Source organism: Perna viridis, chromosome 5 (assembly GCF_037379345.1).
Source record: "Perna viridis isolate PV_CMFRI_1.1 ecotype Kerala chromosome 5, ASM3737934v1, whole genome shotgun sequence".
NCBI classification, from domain to species: Eukaryota; Metazoa; Mollusca; class Bivalvia; order Mytilida; family Mytilidae; genus Perna; species Perna viridis.
In genome coordinates, this window is record NC_142449.1 from 49,463,714 (window position 1) to 49,487,557 (window position 23,844).

The 23,844-nt window shown below is 32.0% G+C and overlaps 1 long non-coding RNA gene across 2 annotated transcripts in view; it reads right to left on the reverse strand.

The window, feature by feature from the left end:
* The window catches only part of LOC148618089 (uncharacterized), a 228,617-nt gene that overhangs the window by 6,325 nt on the left and 198,448 nt on the right, over positions 1–23,844 (reverse strand). For both annotated transcript variants that reach the window (XR_015922625.1, XR_015922626.1), the window contains exons 18-20: positions 19,229–19,256; positions 13,575–13,704; positions 10,370–10,445 (exon numbers count right to left, since the gene is read on the reverse strand). This is a non-coding gene — a long non-coding RNA (uncharacterized LOC148618089). The remainder of the gene's footprint in view (positions 1–10,369; positions 10,446–13,574; positions 13,705–19,228; positions 19,257–23,844) is intronic.

Sequence of the window (23,844 nt, forward strand, 5' to 3'; positions counted from 1 at the left end):
TAACATACGTTCAGAAACTGAATATTACAGAAAAGTAAATGTTTGCTCTACCATTTGTTCTAAACCAGTCAAACTAAATAAGAACCTGATTTATGTAATACTGGCAAATTCTGCCTTATCTCTTCACATTCATATAATCATGAATTCATTCTATCCACCAAAACAATAAAAATAAGTGTATTTCCAGCACCTTAGATATCACCTACAAAATGTACTTTATAAATATGTGTTAATCAAATATTCATGGTTTTATCCGTTGACATTTCAGGCACCAGAGGCTTAAGAAAGAATTTGCACTTTCCTACAGCCAATGAAAAGGCACAGAAAAAAAACAACAACACTGCAGCAGCATCTAAATACAGTAAGCTCAAATCTGACAGTACAATTTTTTTATTGGCTGTACATAGATAACTTCATGAGTTTCAACACACACACACATTTACACTGATATTAAACATTAAGAAGTTAAAGGGAAAAACTATGATGAGAGGCAGGATATGCCATACAAGAATAAAATGTTACAGTGGGTGATACAATCAAAGGTTATCCTCTGAACAGTTGAGGTTAGTATGGACACATCATTTAAGCATGGTAGACCTCTGCATTTTGATAATGATTATTTGACACAGGCTAAGAATTTGACAAAAATCAAAATGTCCCTTATTAAAAAATGGTTCCAGTCAACCCTGAAAATCAATCTGAGCCTTTGTTTGGTGGTAGGTATCTTTGTGGTACAATTTCTAAGAGATCCATTCACTTCAAGTTATTATCTAGACATACTGCAAAATGCTTGTTTCTGGCCCTTTTTGCCCAAAATGCCTAAAAAGTTCAAGTGACAACCCCAAAAATAAATCTCATCCCTCCTTTTGTGGTAAGGCACCTTGTGGTATTATTTCATAAATACTCTGGAAACAAAATTGTCTATGGACACTGGACCAATGCAGCATGATACCATTTATTACATTGTATATGACTATTTTTTTTTTGTGGTGGTATAAGAGTTAAAAGGCAAACTTGACGCTTTTGAATCACCTATGTTTTTTTGGGTTTTTTTTAAGGCAAGCTAAAAAATTCATTCTAGCTCCATCAAGTCAAATGACTGCTCCCCAATACAGATAATTGTTTAATACAGTTCCTACCATTTTAGGGCTTTTTCTTTGATAAGTTAAATGCTAACTTGGAACAATCCCTGAAAACAATTAACAAATTGCAAACAAGTCAATAAATATTAAAGATAAATTAACATTTAGGTTCTCCAAAATAAACATTCAATTTTCATACAAGGTATAAATATCATACACTTTCATTTTTTGTTTTGTCAGCACTTTTCCCCTCTGGGCTTTTAAGAGCTATAATTCTGTGGATAGTAGTTACACAATACTAAATCAATACATATTGTTTCACTTGTAGCCTAAATGGTGAACTGCTACCATCAGGCCTGTCTAGATAGCATTACTTAAGACATCCATTAATGATGACCTAGATAATGCACTCTTGAAAAGGTCAGTGACCCCATATTAGTAGTAAATCTCTACCTCATTACTAAAGGGTGCTTTGTTTGACTAACAGCAATTGATTTTCATCAAAGAAAGTGAAACTGATCAGACATTTTAAGAAAAAATGATTGTTCATCACAACTTTAATGAGATTCATAAAAGTTTGATATGCCCAGAGCAAAACAGGTAAAAATCAATTTTTAATTTATTAAAGACATTGTACATTTTGTCATGCTTTTAATTTCTCTTGGGAAAAAAAAATTAAGCAAACATACAGAATGGAAGTTTTCTGGGCTAAAAGATACAAAAATAAATTAAGATGAAATAAATCATGATACAAATCTTAATATTTCTATAGCTAGATCCATATTCAAAGAGAAATTTACAATTGCATTTCTTATATTCATTCAATAAATCTTTACCTTTAAATGCAACTGCAAAATCAAGAGAGATCTTTAATATTTCATTTTGTCAATTTTCGAAAATATGTAATACCATACCCATGAAAAAAAATATATATATTACATTGCTAAAGCTAAAACAAAGACAGTCCATCTTGTCCTGCTGAGCAGTACTGACTTGTTAGAAAGCTTAAATCCAAGGACAGATAGTTCAGAATGTGTGCTCAAGTATCATGTTATATTATCTGAGCATCAATAATGTTCATGATAAAATACAGTGCAAGTCTAAGTAACCAACAGAATGCTACACAGTACAGGTAACTTCCATTCAGTAAACAAATTCATAAATTTGGTCAGAAAAAAATCCAAGCCAAAATTAAAATTTAACAAGTTACAAAAATAAAATGAAACTGACACAATTTATCAATGCATTTTAAGTCAGTCAACCAGTTCAGTAGATGCGACAATCTCTCAACATCAGCTAGGTAGAAAAATGCGAAGCAAGCATGACTCCGTAAAAAGAAATCTAAAACCAAAAGTGAAAAGAAAAGGAAAAAAGGAAATCACTGATCTCAAAAATAAGAAAATTTAAAATATGAAGAACTTACCAGTATAGAAAATGACTATATATCCAACATATTGTTTTCTAGGAACTGTTCAATCATTTAAAAGAAACCACAACGGGTTTCAAGACCGAGACACACATTGACAGCAGTGGTGATAAAAAATTAATGTACATCCTGTGACTAGACAGTATTTTTGATTGGATAACGACTACCGATAACAGCTAAGATTTGGAAAAGTTTTTTTCTGACACAGACAATATACATCATACCATCCTACTCACCGAGATGACGATGGAGAGAAGTTAATCTTGTTACGAACAAAATGACCAGTAATGATATTGGCTAGACGAAAGATGATTATCGATTCAGGGAGCCCAATTACCAGGTGTTTTCTTGTGACAAAACAATTACAGCCAATCTCCGGACATTGGTAGAACAAGGCCTTGTCTAGCCAGTTAGTAAAGCCACCAAAAGGCTTCACAGCCGGCTATGAATACTAAATACTTGACTTAACTAACCTTACTTGTTCACAGAAAATCCTACCATCAATTTAGCAACAAAAAATCCTACCCTCAATTTAGCAATAGTTGTCCAATAATAAATAGCTAAAACTTTGTTTTCACATCCATTAAGATGAAGAGAACTCACAAAAATTTCTAGCAGAGTTTGTTGACTACCCGGCAGTAGGTGACAACTCATATTCCCATAACACACAAATGAAGATGATTCTGATTTCCGCAAGGACAATCTCTTTATATCATATTTATTCTTACAGAGGTCATAATCAACCAGCCCTCTACAGAAAAAAAAAGTACAATGTCCAACTTAAGAATTTTCACTCAGCAAAGAAGATAAAAGGCGAGTTAAAATAAATTTGAATTATAACGTACCAGCCCAAGAGTTCCTCGAAAGTTGCCTTTCACAACAGGGGCAGGAATTTTTTTTATATATTTTCAATATTCACAGATAAATACCACAGAAAAAAAGTCTTTAAATTTCCTTTTAACAGCCAATGAACTTAACTTGAAGAACTGATCAAGGCAAACTGTAATAGGAAATTAAGGGTAATAACAAAATAACTCATAAAATCTAGACACTTATCAAAAGGAATACTCTGTATAACAAATGGCAATATCAGGGTAAAAACCGGAAAGTTGAAAACCACCACAATGGTCCTGACTTGGTACAGGCAGGTAAATAAAAAAACAGCAAGATCTTCAGTTAACAAGATTTTACAAACTAAATATTCTGCAATGAAATATAATGTAATGAACAACAACTACATCAAAATGGCATACTTACACTCAATCTCCGAGAATATATCCAAATACAGATGTGTGAACTCCAAAGCTGGAAAATTTATAAGTCCTCCATTTTGAATACAAACCAAAGATCTGACAATTAATACACTTAACACATACCTTTTTATGCCAGCCATGGAACCAAAGAACTTAATAATAAGGGACCCTGATAAAATATCAAATTCATGAAAAGAGTGTAAAACAGGTTTCTACATTGTCTGCCAATCAGAGGCCATTCTCCAAGGGAATGAAAACAAAAATAGATATGACAAGACATGACAGAAATAGAAGTTAAACGTAGATCACAGATCTATTACCAATTGATAAAAAAAACTAAAATACAAATCATTCTCTAGTTTCAAGTGAATTTATATTATAAATATTTATATTATATATTATATTATAACTGGGAACATTTTATGTTTACTTTAGAAAGACATTGTCACTTGTTACAGAAACAAGACAGATGATGGTGTTGAAAAGTACATTTTTTGTATTAACATGCCAAACCATTTAAAATTAACCTAATCAGATACATAGAAACCTGACTGATACAAAGAGAGTGTTGTGACGAACTTGGAATGTCATAATAAAACTGTAGAGATGAACTTGGAATGTCACACTGAAACTGTAGTGATAACTTAGAATGTCATAATGAAACTGTAGTGATGAACTTGGAATGTCAATGAAACTGTAGTGATGAACTTGGATTGTCATACTGAGACTGTTGTAATATACTTGGAAAGTCACACTGAAACTGCTCTAATATACTTGAAATGTCATAATGAAACTGCCGTTATATACTTGAAATGTGATACAGAAACTGCTGTAAAGTACTTAGAATGTCATACCAAGATGGCTGTAAAGTACTTGGAATGTCATACTGAATGTGCTGTAAAGTATTTGGAATGTCATACTGAAACTGCTGTAATCATACTGAAACTACTACAATACTCAAGTCTATGTTATAAATGCGAAATGTCAAGTTCGAATTACTTTAATGATCTTCAAATGCCATAATGGAAGTAGTGCTGCTTAAGGAAAGTTTTGTATGTTGAACTCTTTCCAGTAGGTATAGATTTACAATTCAAAAAAGGCTCCTATACGGCAATCATAAAGGATATGATTCTAGAAATTAAACCAAGTTTAAATGAGAAATTTCCCATACTGACAAATCTACTGGTATATGATAATTCTGTCTATAAACTGAGCCATCAAATAAAAATCCAGACACTATAAAATATCCATCATTGGCTTTTTTCCTTGATGAAATCTTTCATATGAAGTAAAAAGAAAGTTAATAAACAAGATAATTCTATGTTACCAAAGACCTGACCAACACAATACTAATAACTGGATCTAAATCATCCTTTTTTACTATCTTCCTGTTTAAAGATTTTAACATTTTAAGTTTTTACTCCTTTGGGATGTTTTTTATTGTAAATTACAACTTCTGGCTTAATAGTTGAAAAACATTCAAATTTCCCTAGATTTGAGTGATTCACTAACTCTTTCCAGCACAACATCAAGTTTTCAAGGTGTTACTAATATTGTTTGTATCATCATGTAGGAAGACAACCAATTATTTTTCTAAAGTACAATAATCCTAAATAAAAGCTTCCTCAGGCAGCTCAATTATTCATAACGTACCTTTATCATTTAATAATTGTAAATACAAAGACAAAGAATCACACTAATTTCAGGCCTAACTAACTAAGTAACCAGTTAACAATCATTAACTCATTACAAAAACAGAATTGTAGAGATTGTTCCTGTGAGAAATACTGCTTTTTACTGCAAGAATTCTTGTCAAATGTACAAAAGTTTGTTCCAAAGCTCCTTGATGAACCAAGGAATAAATCAACTTGGTGAAAATGCCAGAAATGTAAGAAATGTGAAATGTGTCCAAGTTTTGTCTGATTCTATTGAAACAAATTGGCTGAAAGACGATGGCCTCTTTCCAAATACCTATCTATGACTTCAGTTGTTCACACCTTAAAAAAACAGAGGTAAAATGCCGACATGCTGAAAATCTAATCAATAGTTAAAACAGTGATCACTGAGGTAGACAACTCATTTCTTTGTCTTATTAGTAGATCAAGTTCATCTCTTCTAAAACATCTAATCAGAATTAAAGATGCACCATTCTGAAAAGACATTGTCTACAGGAAAAATAATTGTGTCTGATTTTGCAATCAATTTTTTACTAGTTAACTACAAATCATCTGCTGAATTCACAGACTTGTAATTTTCTCATTAGTGTCCCTTTGTTCTCTCTAACAGAAGTATTTGTTTGATTCTAGATAAAAAATTACATCAGATAATATACATATGATCTCTGTAGACATCTTTTAATCAAATCAAGAAATCACTTTAAAAATAAAATAAAATTTAGTACTATTTTCAATATCATTTCAAAAGTACAAGATGTAGATTAAAATGCAGCAAGTTCAACTAACCTCAATGAGAACTCAAAATATGGCCATCCAAAGAAACTTCCTGCACCATGGTACATTAAATAGTATAGAAAGGATGCAGGCATTTTACATACTAAAGAAATATAGCCGTCTACTGGGATTTCTTCGATATTGGAAACTGCCAACTCAGCACTATGTTTAATTTGGTTTGTTAGGCTTTTTCTTGAGATGGCTTAGATGGAGAATGTCAGACACATTATTTACATCGAAGTCTTGAGGACAGACCTTTATAGAACGTTGGAGACACTAAAAACATGATAGAAATACTGGCAAATATAACTGTGGATTGGGGTCAATGACATCCTGTAATTGGTAAATAAATGAAGATGTCTAGTAATACTTGGAGGAGTATGGAGATGAGCTATATCAATTATACTTTCTGAGTTAATCTGTTTTTGCTAAACTTTAAAAGAACTAAATTTATCCAAAATACAATACTACCACTGACAGACAGTGGTGGTGGCAGTTAGTTCATGTAATAAACAAACAGAGATTAAAATTCAGCACAAGTCTGTAGTGGCAGTTCATGGTAAATAAATCAGCAATATAAAGAAACAGCGATTGAAATTCAGCATGAGTCAAGAGAAACAAATCAAACTTCAACTTTGGAGTGATATTTAGACATCTCACTGACTGTCAAAAAATCCATTGCAGACAAGTATTCAACCATTCTCTAGAAAACACCTACTTCTGTATGCCAAAAACAAAAAAAAACAAAACAAAAAAAAGAAACACACACACAAACACAAAATTCATGTTTTTATACAGATAAAAAAAATTGAGAACAAGTTAGTATGGAATTGTGTTGTATATAATTGGTTAAGGAAATTTACAGGTTTATACGACTTACGTGTAATTTTCAATCAAATTACATATTTAAAATCTCAAAGCTTATTTTCCTTCTAAAAAATAATAAAAATAATCATATCATTGGTGTTAAATAAATTGATACATGTAAATATCAACCTACAATACAGTGAAGATAAAGATCATCAATGCATGTGTTGGAAATATTTCAAAAGGCTGCAGAAAAACAGCCAATAAAGTGCAGCCATTTATCGAAACATATCACAAGTAACAGATTGTTCTCATCAAAGGCAGGGTTACATAACTTTCAAATTAACAGTATGCATCAAATCCAAATGATGAATTCAATACACTGTGATGTTTGCATTATTTTAAATACATTAAAGAAATATTTGAAAGGAAACACGTTTTCATACCTGCGCTAGCAAATAAAACTCCAGGCACAAAGGTAGTTTGCATAATTATATATTTGAAAAGAAACATATTTTCAAACCTACACTTGCCAAAAAACTTAAGGGCGAACAAGACACTACTGTGTCATTATGGGTAATACAGAAAATGGTATCACGTCTAGACTGTGTACATCGGAAATATGTAAAACAGGTACTTCAGAATACTGTGGAGGCGAACAGGTACACACAGGTGTACAGGACTAAGTTTTGGCAACATTTAGGACATTTACCGAGTACCGAGACTCATGATTCACTACAGAGATTTTGATCATTTCTTCTTTTTGTTTACTCTCACGAAAAAATTGGGGAATGTTCAAATTTCAACATGCTAATTGAATGCACCAATTACCATCTAAATTACTGCAAATACAGCATTTTCATTTGCATCCAGAAATACTTGTTTCAGTTCTTAGTCTTTTCAAAATTAACTTGATTAAATGTCTTGAAATAAAAAACAGTCCCAAAAAGAAGTGTAAAAAAAATACTGCAATGCAAATGAAGAAGTTTTCAATAAAAATGAAGAAAAAAGATAGCTGATAATGGGTCAGTTGACATTACCAGCAGAGTTCTAGAACTACACTTTCCTGTTACATGGAGGCAAATGCCCATCTGGTGAGGGGAAAGTTGTTTTTTTATGCTCCACTTTCCATTTGGCAAGTGAAAAATTGGAGTTTTTTGAAAGCAGACTTTACCTGTTGGATAGTTAATCTTCATTAAGAGTTTTGCTGTGGAAACCTAGAATTTTGAAAAATCGTGTAACTATGCACCATAACCTTACAAAAATTAAATAACTGAAAGGAAATCTGGGATGTTGCTAAATTTCATAACTAAAACTGCACTGCATAACCTTGTACATCTTAAGGTCAAAAGACGTACCTAAATTGGTGACATAGAGAAACAGACACCTACAAATTCTTTTAATAAAATTAGGACTACTTTCTATGATCTAAAAATCTTCACAGTTCATTGAACTATTCCCAGACAACAGGAACCTGACAAATAAGATTAATATTTCTGTAGACATTTCCATGCTGGCTACCAACAAATCTATCAAAGTAAGTTTCAAAAACAGTGTTTTTGATGTTGAGGACAGAATATTTTTTTTAAAGTGATTAGTGATTTTCCAGACATCTTTAGTCTGGAAAAACAGGATTTTTCCTTTGTAAAGAAAATCAGAAATACATTTCTAGACAGTAGAACAGTATCAGACTAATGCAATTAGTGGTACTTTAAAATATCTTTATACATAGTTTCAAAAAAATCTCCCCAACAAGACTTAAAACTGCTTTCAGACAGTTTGAATATATTTCAACATCCAAGCAGACAAAGAGACAAAAGGACATCTGAGGCATTTAATCAATTTGCCAATACCAGCCAACAAGTCTCCTGGGTTAGAGACTGGTGATATATATATATATAACTATCTCGTTATAGAAACTGTTTTTTTTTTTAAATCCCTTTCATGGTCAAGAAAATTTGTTGTGAATTGATATAAACAGAAAGCCTGTGATTATTTATTGATTGGTGATGTCAAAAGCTTGTAATATCCTGTCTTAAAGGAAACATCATCATATCACATACTCCAACCTTCTTTTATCTCTTTAGCAGCACTCCTTCCAGATTTACACCAACAATATGTTTACAATACCTCCTAACAGTCTTGTAATCAAGCAAAAATCCAGAAATTTTGAAAAGGTGGAGGGCTTCTAGGCTACTAATGGCTTTTTTTTTTCACAAAATTATTGGTACAAAATTCAGAATATTTTCCATCAAAGGGGAAAGTGAGATTCAAACAAAAACAGCAATAATGACATAATTGAAGTTACAGTTCTATTTTTAAGGAGTGACCAAACTTGGATTTCTGTTGCTAACATTGTCTTGCACTATTATTACTAAAATAATGAGTCAAATTTGTTTCAAAATAAAATTGGGGTGATTTTTTTTTTTCCAGAAAATTTAGAAAACACAGCAATTGTCTTTCCAGTGCTTCATATTCTAATACCCATCATTTTTAACTTCTTTCCACTATAAACTGTATTCTGAAATTATCCACCAAACCTGACTTTGGACAAGTAGGCAAGACAAACAGCATTTCTAATTCATTCTGACAGAACATTTGTCATTATAATGTCTTATTAAATCAAATGAACCTATAGTTGGTTCCAGCCAAGAGCTTATTCCAAAACTATAAATGTCACATATCTGTAATATTTCCTTTCTGTGTGATTAAAATGCTATTAACTAGGTATCAGTAAAAAAATACTAATTTGGAAGCTACACCAAGCCCAGTCTAAGCACAGACTCAGGTGCTATTTCTCTTTTTATTATACATCCATATATAAAAATACTTTTCATCCTAAGGACATCATATTTCTTCTTTCTGTATATGTTCTATACCAAAAGAAAACTTAAAACCTAGGAAGATTTTACTGCTCTATTAACAAAGATACTGAATTGTAGGTTTGTATTGGTAATCCAGTCTTTTTGTAAAAATCCTATTAAATAGCCTGACAAATAAATGTCATAACATCTTTTCCTTCATTTAAATTTGAAACTTTTAAGCACATGCTTCACCATTGTTCTCCATATTGCATTTTCAAAGTACGGAAATATTTCTAAATTCCACTATACAATAGTTATGTATCTTCTTCCATTCATTGACTTCTGTATAAGGCATAAATCTTACCAGTAGTTATCTACGCAGTGGTAAGGTATTTTAATCATTGCATATATCTGACAACATTTTCAGTAATTTATACATTTTAAAAACTTTAATTTTAAGTCCAATGATTTTTAAAATAAAACGGCATATTCTACCTTAAAGAAATAATGAAGAAAACAAAAACTGAATGGAAAAGATGACTCTTACCTGAATATAGCGACTGTCTGCAAGTTCCTGGGGAGAACTTGTTTCTCTAAGCACTGTCTGCATTCCTTAATTATGTCTGAAGAAGAGTTCATTATTCATTCTATCAATCATTCACAGCTATTATGTAATATTCGATCAACATACCATCCGATTTAAAAATAACAAATTTAACTGAAATAGTGAGATTCCTCAGCTCAAAAGCATCATTGTCTTGTTTGCACCAGACTAAGTGAATACTTTTAAACAGTATGAATTCGCTGTTGAAAGGATTAACTTAATAAATCTCAAATCAATTTTGAATATTTTGTTTAAAGTCAAAACAACATTACATTTTGCATTTCAGGAAAGCTATATTATTGATTTAATCACCTGATGTGTCATGTGATGTCTGAATGCACCAAAATTCTTAATGTACAAATGCCAAATATGTCCAGTATGTTGCACAGGGGTGTGTCTGTCTAGAAAAACATGTTTATATCTGTCAATGTTTGACATCCTTTTTATTTCTACACTGTGTAATCTAAATTACATCTTAAAATATGCATTTTCTCATTTTATCTTTTAATGGAATAACAGATTTTATTTTTACTTTTAAAACTTTGGTGGTCTCTTGAAACTTTTCTTTTTAGGGATTTTATTGGAAAGCTCAAGTATCAATAGAAAAGACAAAATAGAAGTGTTATCAAGAACTGATTAATATGACAAGAAATAAAACGATATATCCTTGTGATTGCCTGGATAAGATGCCTGTCTAGAAAGAAATTGATTTGGGCCTACACCAGACCGGTAATTACAAGTCTTGGCCAAAAGCGACTTCAGCTGGGTAATATTTGTTGTGACAGATAGAAAGCTTATCCTACAGCAGACAATGTTAATCTTTTAGTCTGAAAGGATTTTAGCATACTTCAGACACAAGAGCTCGACTAGATGACATATCAAGCAACTCGTAAGATGCTTCATAGAAAGGAGTTCTACCTCAAACAGAACATTTGATTGGCTTAGAAAATACTGTAAGATTATTTGTGTTTGCTGGTTAGGCACTTTAAAAAAGAAGATATTTTTTTGTTAGTTAATCAAACCACAAATTCAAATTCCTTGTAAACAAAGACGTACAAGAAATCTGTGAGCAATGGCTCACTAGTGATACCCTTGCTTTCAATCATCAATATAAAGAAAATGAACAAAGTTCTTTGTAAAATGAAGTTGTCATCAAATTTTTCCAAAAATAGATCCCACTATATGGCATACTTACAGAAAGAATGTGCTAAAATTTCAAGCCACTCTGATGATAAGTTGTAGAGGAAACTGTGACAAAAAAAAAATTGTACTGGATGGCAACACAGACAAGGGTAAAACATCCTTCAGAGCAGGGGTATAAAAATAGGTCCTGAAATCATCTCATAACTTTTCTGTTTAAGTATGAAGATACTTGACTAAAAGAAAGGTCCTCTTAACTACAGAACTTTTTTCCAATTTATTAAGACTATCTAAGCAAGAGCTTTAAGTTTCAAAATGCAGAAAAATAAGAATATTAATCTGAAAAATCCTACATTAAATATTACACCATTAATAAAATACCAATCAAGGCCTGTCGATATATGGAATCATTCAATCATGCTATCCCTAATTAACTTATAACTATAAGATCAAAAGACCCATTAGACCAAACTAAAATCAATTGTAGATTGTCTACACAATAATCTCACATATATTGATGGAAATAAAATGTATTACAGGGGAGTTTAAAGTACATCTGACCTTTTCAAAACACACTTCGTTCTCACATCTTCAAGCCAGGACATTTGTGATAAATAAAATAATCAACCAATTGAACTAAAGACTTGTAGACACATACTAATTTCAAAATATATTCCTTCACTTTAATATATATATAACAATGGTAACTTTTATGCAAATCAACCATAGATGTTTGAGACCACATCAGACAAATGTTTGAGATTACCTCCAGACAAGTGTTTGAAACTACATCAGACAAGTCTTCGAGACTACACCACACAAGTGTTTTGGAGACTTATACTAAACAAGTGCTTTGGAGCCTTACATCTGACAATGTTTTCTAGACTACACCAGACAAGTGTTTTGGAGACATACACCAGACAAGTGTTTTGGAGACTTTCACTAAACAAGTGTTTTGGAGCCTTACACCAGACAAATGTTTTCTAGACTACACCAGAGAAGAGTTTTGGAGACATACACTAGACAAGTGTTTTGGAGACATACACTAGACAAGTGTTTTGGAGACTTACACCAGACAAGTATTTTGGAGACTTACACCAGAGAAGTGTTTTGGAGACATATACTAGACAAGTGTTCGGAGACTTATACTAAACAAGTGTTTTGGAGCCTTACACCAGACAAATGTTTTCTAGACTACACCAGAGAAGAGTTTTGGAGACATACACTAGACAAGTGTTTTGGAGACATACACCAGACAAGTATTTTGGAGACTTAACCAGAGAAGTGTTTTGGAGACATACACCAGACAAGTGTTTTGGAGACTTACACCAGACAAGTATTTTGGAGACTTACACCAGAGAAGTGTGTTGGAGACATACATCAGACAAGTGTTTTGGAGACTTACACCAGAGAAGTGTTTTGGAGACATACACTAGCCAAGTGTTTTGGAGACTTACACCAGACAAGTATTTTGGAGACTTACACCAGAGAAGTGTTTTGGAGACATACATCAGACAAGTGTTTTGGAGACTTATACTAGACAAGTGTTTTGTAGACTTACACCAGACAAGTGTTTTGGAGACTTACACCAGACAAGTGTTCTTGTGCATGTTACTTATTTAGGATAAAACAAATATACCGTGCACTAATTCCCACCAGTGAGGAGTTTCTGGCAATGTTTTCTGGATACAGTACAAGTTAATATCTGACAGCACACCAAAAAACTTTTCTTAGGCATTGTTATCATAGGAATATAGTGTTTATTAGTTTTGATTAATATCAGTATAGAGACATTATTTGAGTATAAATATCCAGCAGAGACTTGATGAAAACAGATAGAATCCATTTATCTAGAGATATTACAAGAGACTAGACAGAAGTGTCAACATTATGACTGAAGTTTTATATAGTGTTAAGTTAGCTGATGTAAGACAGACTTTACAACAGGCTAGCAGACCCATATAAGCTGTCTACGACATCAAATAAAAATTCCCTTTCAGAAATTTACCCAAGCAAATCTCCTTGGTAATTATTGATGAAATATTCTGAGTATGGATCATCAATGACTGGAGGTGTATAACAGAACTGTTGTCCCAGGATTTCACATCTTTCATCCTCTTTGATTCAGCAAATCAATTCTAACAAAAAACAATCTTGAATTTCACTTATTTAGAATAGAATCAAAGATATTGTGAGTTAATGGCATGATTCTATTAATTGTCAAAAATGATTGAATAGTCCAAGTGGAAAAAAAGGTCTATCGAACTAAAGCCTCAAAAATGATTGAATAGTCCAAGTGGAAAAAAAGGTCTATCGAACTAAAGCCTCAAAAATGATTGAATAGTCCAAGTGGAAAAAAAGGTCTATCGAACTAAAGCCTCAAAAATGATTGAATAGTCCAAGTGGAAAAAAAGGTCCTCAGGAAGCAAATGGTTTTTGTGTTTGGAATTAAGGTGTCTATGATACTGACAATATCAGAAAAATTACACGTCATTTTTCAGCCTATTGACAGAAATAATATGTCAAATTATCTTGTTCAATATATACTGTCTACCTTCATAAATTTAGCAATAAATATGAACAGATATTAATGTGATAAAAATGTTTATTCTCAGTTTGAAAGCTGACTTTTTAAGTGAGCAGCATTATGACTCATATCTAACGAATATTTTAATAAATATTTGATGAAACATTATTGCAGGATAAAACAATAAAAAAATCACTGTAAACTATCATGATAAAACAAAACCTTAAGATCAACAATTTTACATTCAGAAATAGGTATCATTTAATATTACTAAGGCAAAGATGAGAATTTTTTGTAACAATGACAAAGATGGTCACCATATGATAAGTTTATGATATCTCTCACCAGATACAGAAACTTAACCAAGTTTAGTATTAGCTGTCAGACTGATAGTCAGAAGCATGTACCATAAAATAGATTTTTGGACTGATCTAACTCCAGAAACCAGACAAAACTTAAGAAAACAACAATACATGTCTAGTAAAACCCTGATTAAGTCAGGCTGGAATTCAGATTTTCAATGCATGTCAGATTGTGGTATACATTTACCGCTATCCTCAACGTCAAGACAACTTTAATTGTCCATTGTATAACAAGTCAAGTTTATCTCCGCCTAAAAGATATTTGTTACTTCAAGTGCTGGTTGAAAAGAAATCATGATTTCTAATTCAGCTTTCCATGTATTCAAGATTTACTCACCCTTTTATTACAAGATCCATCTTTATTTAACTATATTTAAAGATGCCACAATTATTTAGTTTTCAAATTTCAGGTTTACATAACAGTTACAACTTAAAAAACATGTTTATAGAAATGGCATTCTGGAATCAACATGATCCGGAAGATCTAAATATTGATATCAAAACAGATGTAACCAATGATTAACTAGAAGATCAAGTTATAGGAATTACTTCCTCATACCAATCTTCTATCGTGATCATGTGAAATGAAATAAACAAAATTCAAAATTGATGTAACACTGTTTTCAAGTGATAATTCCAGAAAACTTCATGTGAATACTCATTTCACATGAAGTTATAGTCATTGATTATGGGACTAATAATACACAACTCTTTATAAGTATATTTTAAACAATATGTATGTCCACTGGGACTGAAATTTTCTTTCAAGGGTATATGGTCCTGGATGATTGGAAGGTTCACCAGAATTAAGTTAAATGTTCTAAATAAGAGTAAATTCTAAGTATTGTAGTTCCACAACCTTGGAATATAAAATTTCAATGGTCTTGCTTCAGATATTGAGGGTCACAACCTTGGGCCAGTGCTAATTTGAATCACTGGTCCATCAACCCTACTGTTTCCACAGACACCAATGTTTTCCATCTGAAGGTTCTTCAGTAAAAATATGTTATAGCCCATTACAATGAATTCTAGAGGAACATCAATACCAGCTGTTTCACACCAAATCAACCAAGAACACTGTAAATATGTTATCAGACAACAATTTTATTGTTTGACATTAAAACATAAAGCACTTTACTCCATCAACCATCAAATCTTTATACAATTGTCTCCAATTATGTGGAAAATGGGTATCATTTATTCCAGATCATGTTTAATACAATCTAGACAACTTCATTGTACTACAAATTTCCATGGAAGAGTAAAGAAATTAAATTTCCTGTTGTATCCCATGGGACACAACAGTCTTTAGATGTCCAACTCAAAATTTTCTTACCTTAATCTTTGATCAATGTAAATGCTTATAATAATGGTCATATGTACATCTGTTATAAAAGTCATGCAATATGTAAGGCCAAGGCAAAAACATGTCTGCTTAAGGTAGTTAATTTATTTTTTAAGATAATTTTGTAAAGATTTCTTAACTTTATTAGTGCTCTACTATAAAATGATAGTTAAGCAGCATTTCATAAAAAAATACCAATAAAATGTGCTAGAGTAGGCAGAAACAAGAGGCTCGCTCCCAGTGTCAGAGGGGTAGATTTTAATGACATTAAAAATAGCAAAAAAATGTTGAAAAAGGGCAAGAATTCCAACATGGCTTAATAGATTAAAACCAAAATTTAACAACAGATGGATCTCATCCTGCTAATTACTTTTATATGATGTCAGAATTGAACTAAATCTATAATTAATATACAAAATAAGCAAAATATTGGTACTGTTTCAATGATTTCAGAAACTATTGGTATTACCACAGAAAACAGTAAGGCAAATTACAAAGGAAGGTTCCATGAACAAAATTTCTCCAATCAGGGTAACGCAATCATTGAGAAAATTCACTTCATTATAAAGATTTACAAGGTTTTATTAAAAACAAGGCAAGAGAATTAGTCACTAGAAAATCTAAGGCTCACGTGATTCAAATTAATACTACATCTACAACCTAGAAACTTCTATTCTGATGCCAAACATTCCATTTAATCAACCTAGTAAGCTGGAGAGTGTGTCAACCAGCAAGAACAATTCTTACCCGAACAGAAACATGAAAGAATAGTTAACATTCAGTAAGAAGATGGGAAGTCATCTCTTCAAAATGTAGATCCTTCTACTACCTGGAGAACTAGTCAAAAATCCTCTTGTTCAATTCTTGCTTTCTTCTTTCTGGATTCTAGATGCCACCAGGGTTGTATTCAGACCTCATACTGTACTGTTGATTGTTCATGCCACAAGGAAAGCTAGTAGGTTGTAAAGTTCTCCAATATAGTGATGTAGTTCTCAACTATACAACCTACTACCTCAACCTGTAGCCATGAATATCTCTTCTCCTCTGCATCTAGGCTGTTTAAAATCCATGAACCTCAATTTGTGGTCACAAATATCTCTTCTCTGTACCTAGGCTGTTTAAAATCCATGAACCTCAATCTGCAGCCATCAATCTCTCTTCTCCTCTGTACCTAGATTGTTTAAAATCCATGAACCTCAAGGAGTCATCAATATCTCTTCTCCTCTGTACCTAGGCAAATTAAACCCCGTGAACCTCAATTTGTGGTCACAAATATCTCTACATCCTGATATAAGATGAAGCTGTTCATTCAGAATATATGGCACCAATGGGTGTAAGCAACAACTCTGGTCAAGGAGAAGTAAGAGTTGAAAATCTAAGAACAGATTTAAAAGGTGATAGGAGTTACCACATGCCAAGTCACATCCTTGACAAACTGTGCACACTGACTTAGATCTGAACATTACCAGTAACTTAAAAGTAAGTATGGTGACACCATCATGACACAGACCCTTAGACCTGAGCTTGTGGAGAGAAAGACAAACACAAGTTCGGATCTACGGGTTTGTGTAAAGAGGCTTACTAGAAACTCCAACTCAGAAACAAAGTCACGAGTAATAACAGAAATAAACATCCATCAAGCATTTTTTTTTTTCAAAAATATACTGCATCACTCTTGTTCTAAGTAACTATCTGGTCATCTTTCTTTTCACGACCCACAAAATTCATCTCATTAGATCAAACATTAAGTACAAATGGAAATAAAAATTAAAATTATATGCATGGAAAAACCTTTCTGCAAATTCAAGATCATCATTCATATTGCAAATCACAACTTTTATTTTCAGAAAATCTTGACAATGTCCTAAGTTAAAAATAGTAAAAAAAAAAACAACAGGGAAACTGTATATGGAAATATTGTCTACGGAAGTGATTATTACAAAGAATAAGGTACACTTAGGGTTGTTTTGATCCCCATAAGTCTGATATTTTAATCATGGTAATAAAATAATCCCAATCTTCACATTTCTTAAGAACTGTTACGAAGAACAATGACATTACTATATAATAAAGATCAAGTCAAAAGTAGTTAAAAAGTTTAAAATTGTATAAAAAATGATTTTTTTTCTTCAAAAATTGAAATTCCTGCACTGAAGCAGTCCTGGCAATACTTCATGATTTTCGATAAAGTAAACAAAATTTCAGCATTTCAAAAGATAACATGGGTCGATTTTGGCACAAATACATGTATTTTGTTTTGAGAGGGTAAAGTTTTGCAAAATTTAAGACTGTAGCTATTTCAATATGTATTACACGTAGTAGCATCATTCAACAATAAAGATGATTCATAAATACAGAAAATTTTAACTTTGATATCACACCTTCAACAAATTTCACAAAATTATGAGGCAAATTTCAACCATAAATGTACCTGACCCTTTAACTAAAGGAAGGAATCCTTTTATACCAGAAATATCATTTTCAAGCCTTACATTCTTATCAAATGACCTGTAAGTCTAATACTGATAAAAATCAATGACATTAACTGTAAAATTTTGTAACCAACATCCTAGATCAGATGTTATAAATATCAATTAAACAACTTCAGCATACATGTATATTGGAGGATTATGTACTTCCTAGTATAATCATTACAACATTGGATTTCCCCTCAAAGTACATGAGAAAACTGAAACTGTCAAGGTATTATGAAAAGAGGGAACACAAATGTTTTCTTTACTGAGCAATAAAAAATAAAAACAGAAAGTGTTTCTGGAAGACTTGATCTGGCCATTGTATTAGAGTTATCTACATCCAAAGATTCACCATTAAATGACATGATGGTCAAACGACCTTGAAATTATTGACCCTCCTGACATTTCAGACCATCATAAGAGATCAACAACATTATATCCCTGCAATAAGAATGCTTGTTAAAATATTGAAAGTGTTCAGATAAACAGAAAGATCATGCAGAAACATGTAAGAAAATCTACATAAATTTTACATTAATATTCTTTACTTTGTTTCCGTCCAGTTTCATTTACAGTTTTATCTTTTGAATGACATGAAGCGAAGACAAAAATCACTACAGTCACATTAAAGTTTCATATGATATGTCTCTCCTATCTAAACCTTCATTTAGCAGATTACGCAAATAAATTTTCCGCCATTTAACACGTAGACATGAAGACAAATGTATACAGTGTGACCAATTATTGTCAATTTAAACTGGCAGAGCACAGTCGATTTCTATCTGTGAATAATTCACAAGAACATTTCTTCGCCAATATCTATCAAAAAGAGGAGAAATGATAACTTCCAAGGGTTAAATAGTCCAGACATTATAACATTTGTTCCATGGACTCTGACAGAGCGAAAAATTGACTTCTCTGTTATGATTATTAATGAATACATAAGTTACTTACCAATATTCTTCCTTGTCAGACTTGCTGTCTGAAAGATAAAAGAAAATCTACATATTAAATCTAGGAGAAATACATTTTTTCTTCATTTCATCAACATATTAATTGGTCTTTTTCTGCCTGAATGGTATACCTATTGTTTCTACATAAATCATCTTTCATTTAAACACCTTTCTTCATTCATTTAATGATATACTTGTCACGTTATACATGGAATTCTCAGAGACTGTCATGGGCATCAATTTGTCAAAGTTTCATTATAATCCACAGAACAGTTGAAACACTAGCCCTTTACAATCATACCACCAATACAAAACTTCTACATACATAATGATATACATTTACATATTTTTTAAACTCACTTAACATGTTGAAGAGTTAGAACTATCTAGTCCGAAATAACTAAACTGATTGAATCTAGAATTCAGTGAAACAGTCCAGGAAAGGCTACAAAGTCTCTCCAGGAACAAATTAACTGTTTAGAGAAAAAAATGCCTCTGGGAGCTCATTATTTTGGATTTAAGTTTATATAAATTTCTTGTTTAAAATCAAGACTATGTATAACTTTATAATCTTGGTCAAGAAGTAAGTTATAACTTGAAGTAAGTCAAACCATTTTAAGTATTCAAATAACTCAACATGGTTCATGTTACTTCCTTGCATTGTGTAGTGTGTTAAAGAAATAAAATACACCCTTGTTTATTGTGGAAATTGTGTCTAGTAATTTGTTGATTTCTAAAACCAAGTTTTATTACCATGTTAATTGTTTCCTGTAATGTTACATATACCTTAAATTAATATAACAAATATTGAAAGATTCATGGATTCCTCAAGGACGTCTGCAATTGTTTTGGCTGAACCAGATTTAAAATATTGACATTCCGAACAATATAAAGTGCAGCAGTTTCAAAACATCAGATAAAAGTGAAAGATAATCGAGAAAGGTAGAACATGTTTTCAGAATGGACCAGAAACTGGTTAAAGTTGTTTTAAGATGGTTCCTACACCTCAACTTTATTACGTGGTAAAAATTCAAACATAGCGTTTAAAGTTGTTGTAACTCAAAGTGGTAAATTAGATTTGTCCATGAGACATTTCTATACAAAGCTTATGTCAAAATACTAAGTGGCTGTGACTAGTAGTTGCAGAGATAACTATGACAAGTTCAGACAGACAATGGTGAAATAGTACCCCCCTTTTTCTTAATAGCATGGCTTCAAAAATAATAATAGCAAAAAATCTGATGTCAGTTTTCCCTAAATTTATTGGTATAGTTCTTAGAAAGACATGTATTCATTACATCATGATGTATATTATTTACAAGTGACATATGTTGTGATTTACAACTACTTAAATTTCAGAATGGTTTCCAGAAATATTCAGTGAACCAAAAATTGACAAATCATGACCTTTAAAGTTTGTTTTTGTTTTGCAATAATTAAACTGAAAATTTGATATAGTAAAACATTAGCTGAGAAAAAGGGCTGGGAAGGCAAAGTTGTGCTTTGTAAACATAACGTTTTCCCTATATATTATTTCAGATGAGTTGCTTTTAAACATGAAATTGGTCTGGAGTGAATTTATTGCCTCCTCTGCCTTCGATTTACAGCATTTTAAAGACTAGAACTAAAAAATTTGAAAATATCATTAACCTGCTAGAAAATAATAGGCAAGTCTAGACATACTTTAACTTCTAATGATAAGGAACCAGAATAATAGTCAAGAGAACTGAGCTAACAGCAAAACAAATATCTGGACAAGGGACCAAATTAATAATTTGTCATAAATTGAGGAAAAAACAAATATGCAGGTCCTGCTTGGTTCTTTGTTCTAAGACCAACCGAACTTTGTCATTGTACTAGATAATGACCAAATTTAGAAATCAGTTGACATAAAGGGGCAGGAACCCTGACAGAAATGTTTCTCAGACAAATCCAAATACATCAAGTACAGCGGCCCAAGTGTCAGCGGTCAATTATACGGCTTAATTGACCATTAGTTTCCTAACGTTATTATTGCCCATCCACGGTTATCTGATTTGTCTAGACGCTTCAGAGTTAATCAGATCCTGAAAGCTGAATTGTACCGGTATACATTAATTGTAGCTTTCTGTCTGTCATATAACTATCGGACATATCAATAATACCATAGAATATACATCTAGCTTCAAGAGAAGATTCGTGTTGAGTTACCATTTATAGTCCAGTTTTCAACAAATCATTCCTATTTGTCACTGAAAAATAAGTAACTGACAGGCTATCCATAGGTTACATGGCCATCTGATTGGTCAAATCTGATTTGGAGGCGTGGTCGATACCAAATCAAGATTGACAAATAAGGGCATGAAAAAGAGAAGTATGGAGTAGGCCAAGCTACATTGAACAACTTTTGGACAGTCCATTGCTTTTTCCCTTTTTCTTCAACAATATTTTTGGCCATTTATGTACCTTAAAGGTAACTGATGTTTTGTTCCCTGCTACTACTGCTTTATCTTACATTAAGACCTTTGATGATTAGTGAGGTGCTTCAGCATTGCAAGGAAGGTTTGAATGCATGAATACTAAATAGTTTTTGCCTTTTTTCATATTATTTCATAAAAGAAACATATTATTCTAGAAACTTGCAGGTGTATTTAGCTTTGTGATTTCAGTCTACAACCTAGGCAACACAGCAATATTGCATTCACCTCTTCATTAATGAATAAAAATGCTTTAAAAGAACAATAAAAAAATGTTTCCTACCAAACAGCAAACAAAGAGGTTTCCAATTTGAACATTGGTCTGATGTGAAAATGGAATTTACATGTTTCAAATTGCAACACACAACTAAGAAACTGAATTCTGTCAGTCATTCTCATAGTTGGTGACAAGTTCACTTTTTTGGTTACTTTCTCCATAATTATTCATCACTAACATTCAGACAGACTCATTAAGCAGATCAAGATGAACACTAATCAATGAAACATATTTACCACAGACCAATAAAAAATATTTTTATTTGATCATAAAAAATGAAATAATTTGGTCTGTGTAATAAGAAAGATAAAGTGAAAGCGGATTAGATGTAGCTAACATACATACTTCGTTATATTCTAATTATAAGTTTGATGTCACAATAGTATCGCAATAGACAAGGAAATTGCTTCGACAGTATGGTCATTCTGCTTAGCCTTACGGACAGCTATGTCTAGACTACTCTCATTGATTTCTGTAGAAGTGATATATAGGCAATGTTTTAGGGTATTATGTAGACTGGACATATCATCCCGCAGATTGACTTTTTTAATTCATTTATTTTTGTCACGTTGGCGAGACAAATAAAACTAAGTGGCAGAATATGAAAAAAGGAGTAAAGAGAGTCATTTACACCTCTCGCGTCACATGATAAGTGTTTCTTACAGACAGCAATATTGTTGACTAGAATATCTGCAGTATAAAATGGAGGCCCCAAGGAGCTAATATAACTCATCAATGTTGATAATATCCTTTAGACAGTGGTGATATAATTTTGTAAGAATGGAGTAAATCACATCAAAGTTTAATTGGTGCACAGACAGCTACCATCTTTTATCAAGAAGTCTTCAATATTTTCCCAAAAGCCAAATTCTTTACCTGATCCCCTGAAGATTAAAAATGAGAATAAATATATTTTGTAGGAAACTATCAATGGATCAATTCAATGGCAATACAAAATTAATCATGACAACAAACAATCTGGAATTCATACTACACAATCAAATATAACAAAATACCATCAGTAAACTAAAGTTGTTTTTTTCCCTCAGTTCCTTATAGATATGAAACTTAATTCCTAATAGCTTATTAGCCACATAATAAAACAGTGACATTCCAAGATATAGGTATTTTACAATTCCATGCCCAGGAAAAATATATCTTAAATTGTCATGGGAACTATTTAGCGATAAAAATATAGAAACCCTGATAAAAAAACTGAAAAAATCAAGCTAGTAGATTGTCATCCAAACTATTGCCACTTGTGCTGCTGTCACTAATACAATGATTTCCTCCTATTTAGATTCAGACAAATTTCTATACTGACAAACTTTTATTGATAAGTTAATATCATATTTGGTGTTATCAATATAATAACAGTGAAAAAAAGCTCTCTATAACCAAAGTAAGACTTTAGCCAGTTGCTCGACGACAGAAAAAAAACATCAATATCAGCTATTCAGTAACTGCATAGCCATCAGACTATGAAATCAGTCTTTTCCGAGGTAGTTAACGTAATGAATATTGCAACATTGACTCCTCATAAAAACGTCTAATGTTCAATAAAAAGACCTCCGTCAGTAACAACCACTGCATTTAAACACATCAAATTCAAATGAAACAAAATCCTTTTCTTTGTGTTTTACAGACGAATGACTTCTGATGTCAAATAAGATAATATTGTATGGAGGTGTCGGGCCAGAATAATTTCAACAAAAGACATTATCTATAAGTACACTCAAGGTACAATATAGGAAACCATTAATATATGAAATATACCAACAAATGTCACCAGTAAAAAAAACTATTGTTAATCAATGAAATACTTTATAAGTATTCATTTGTGGCCTATTTTAGCAGACAAATCATATTGAATGAGCCTTGTTG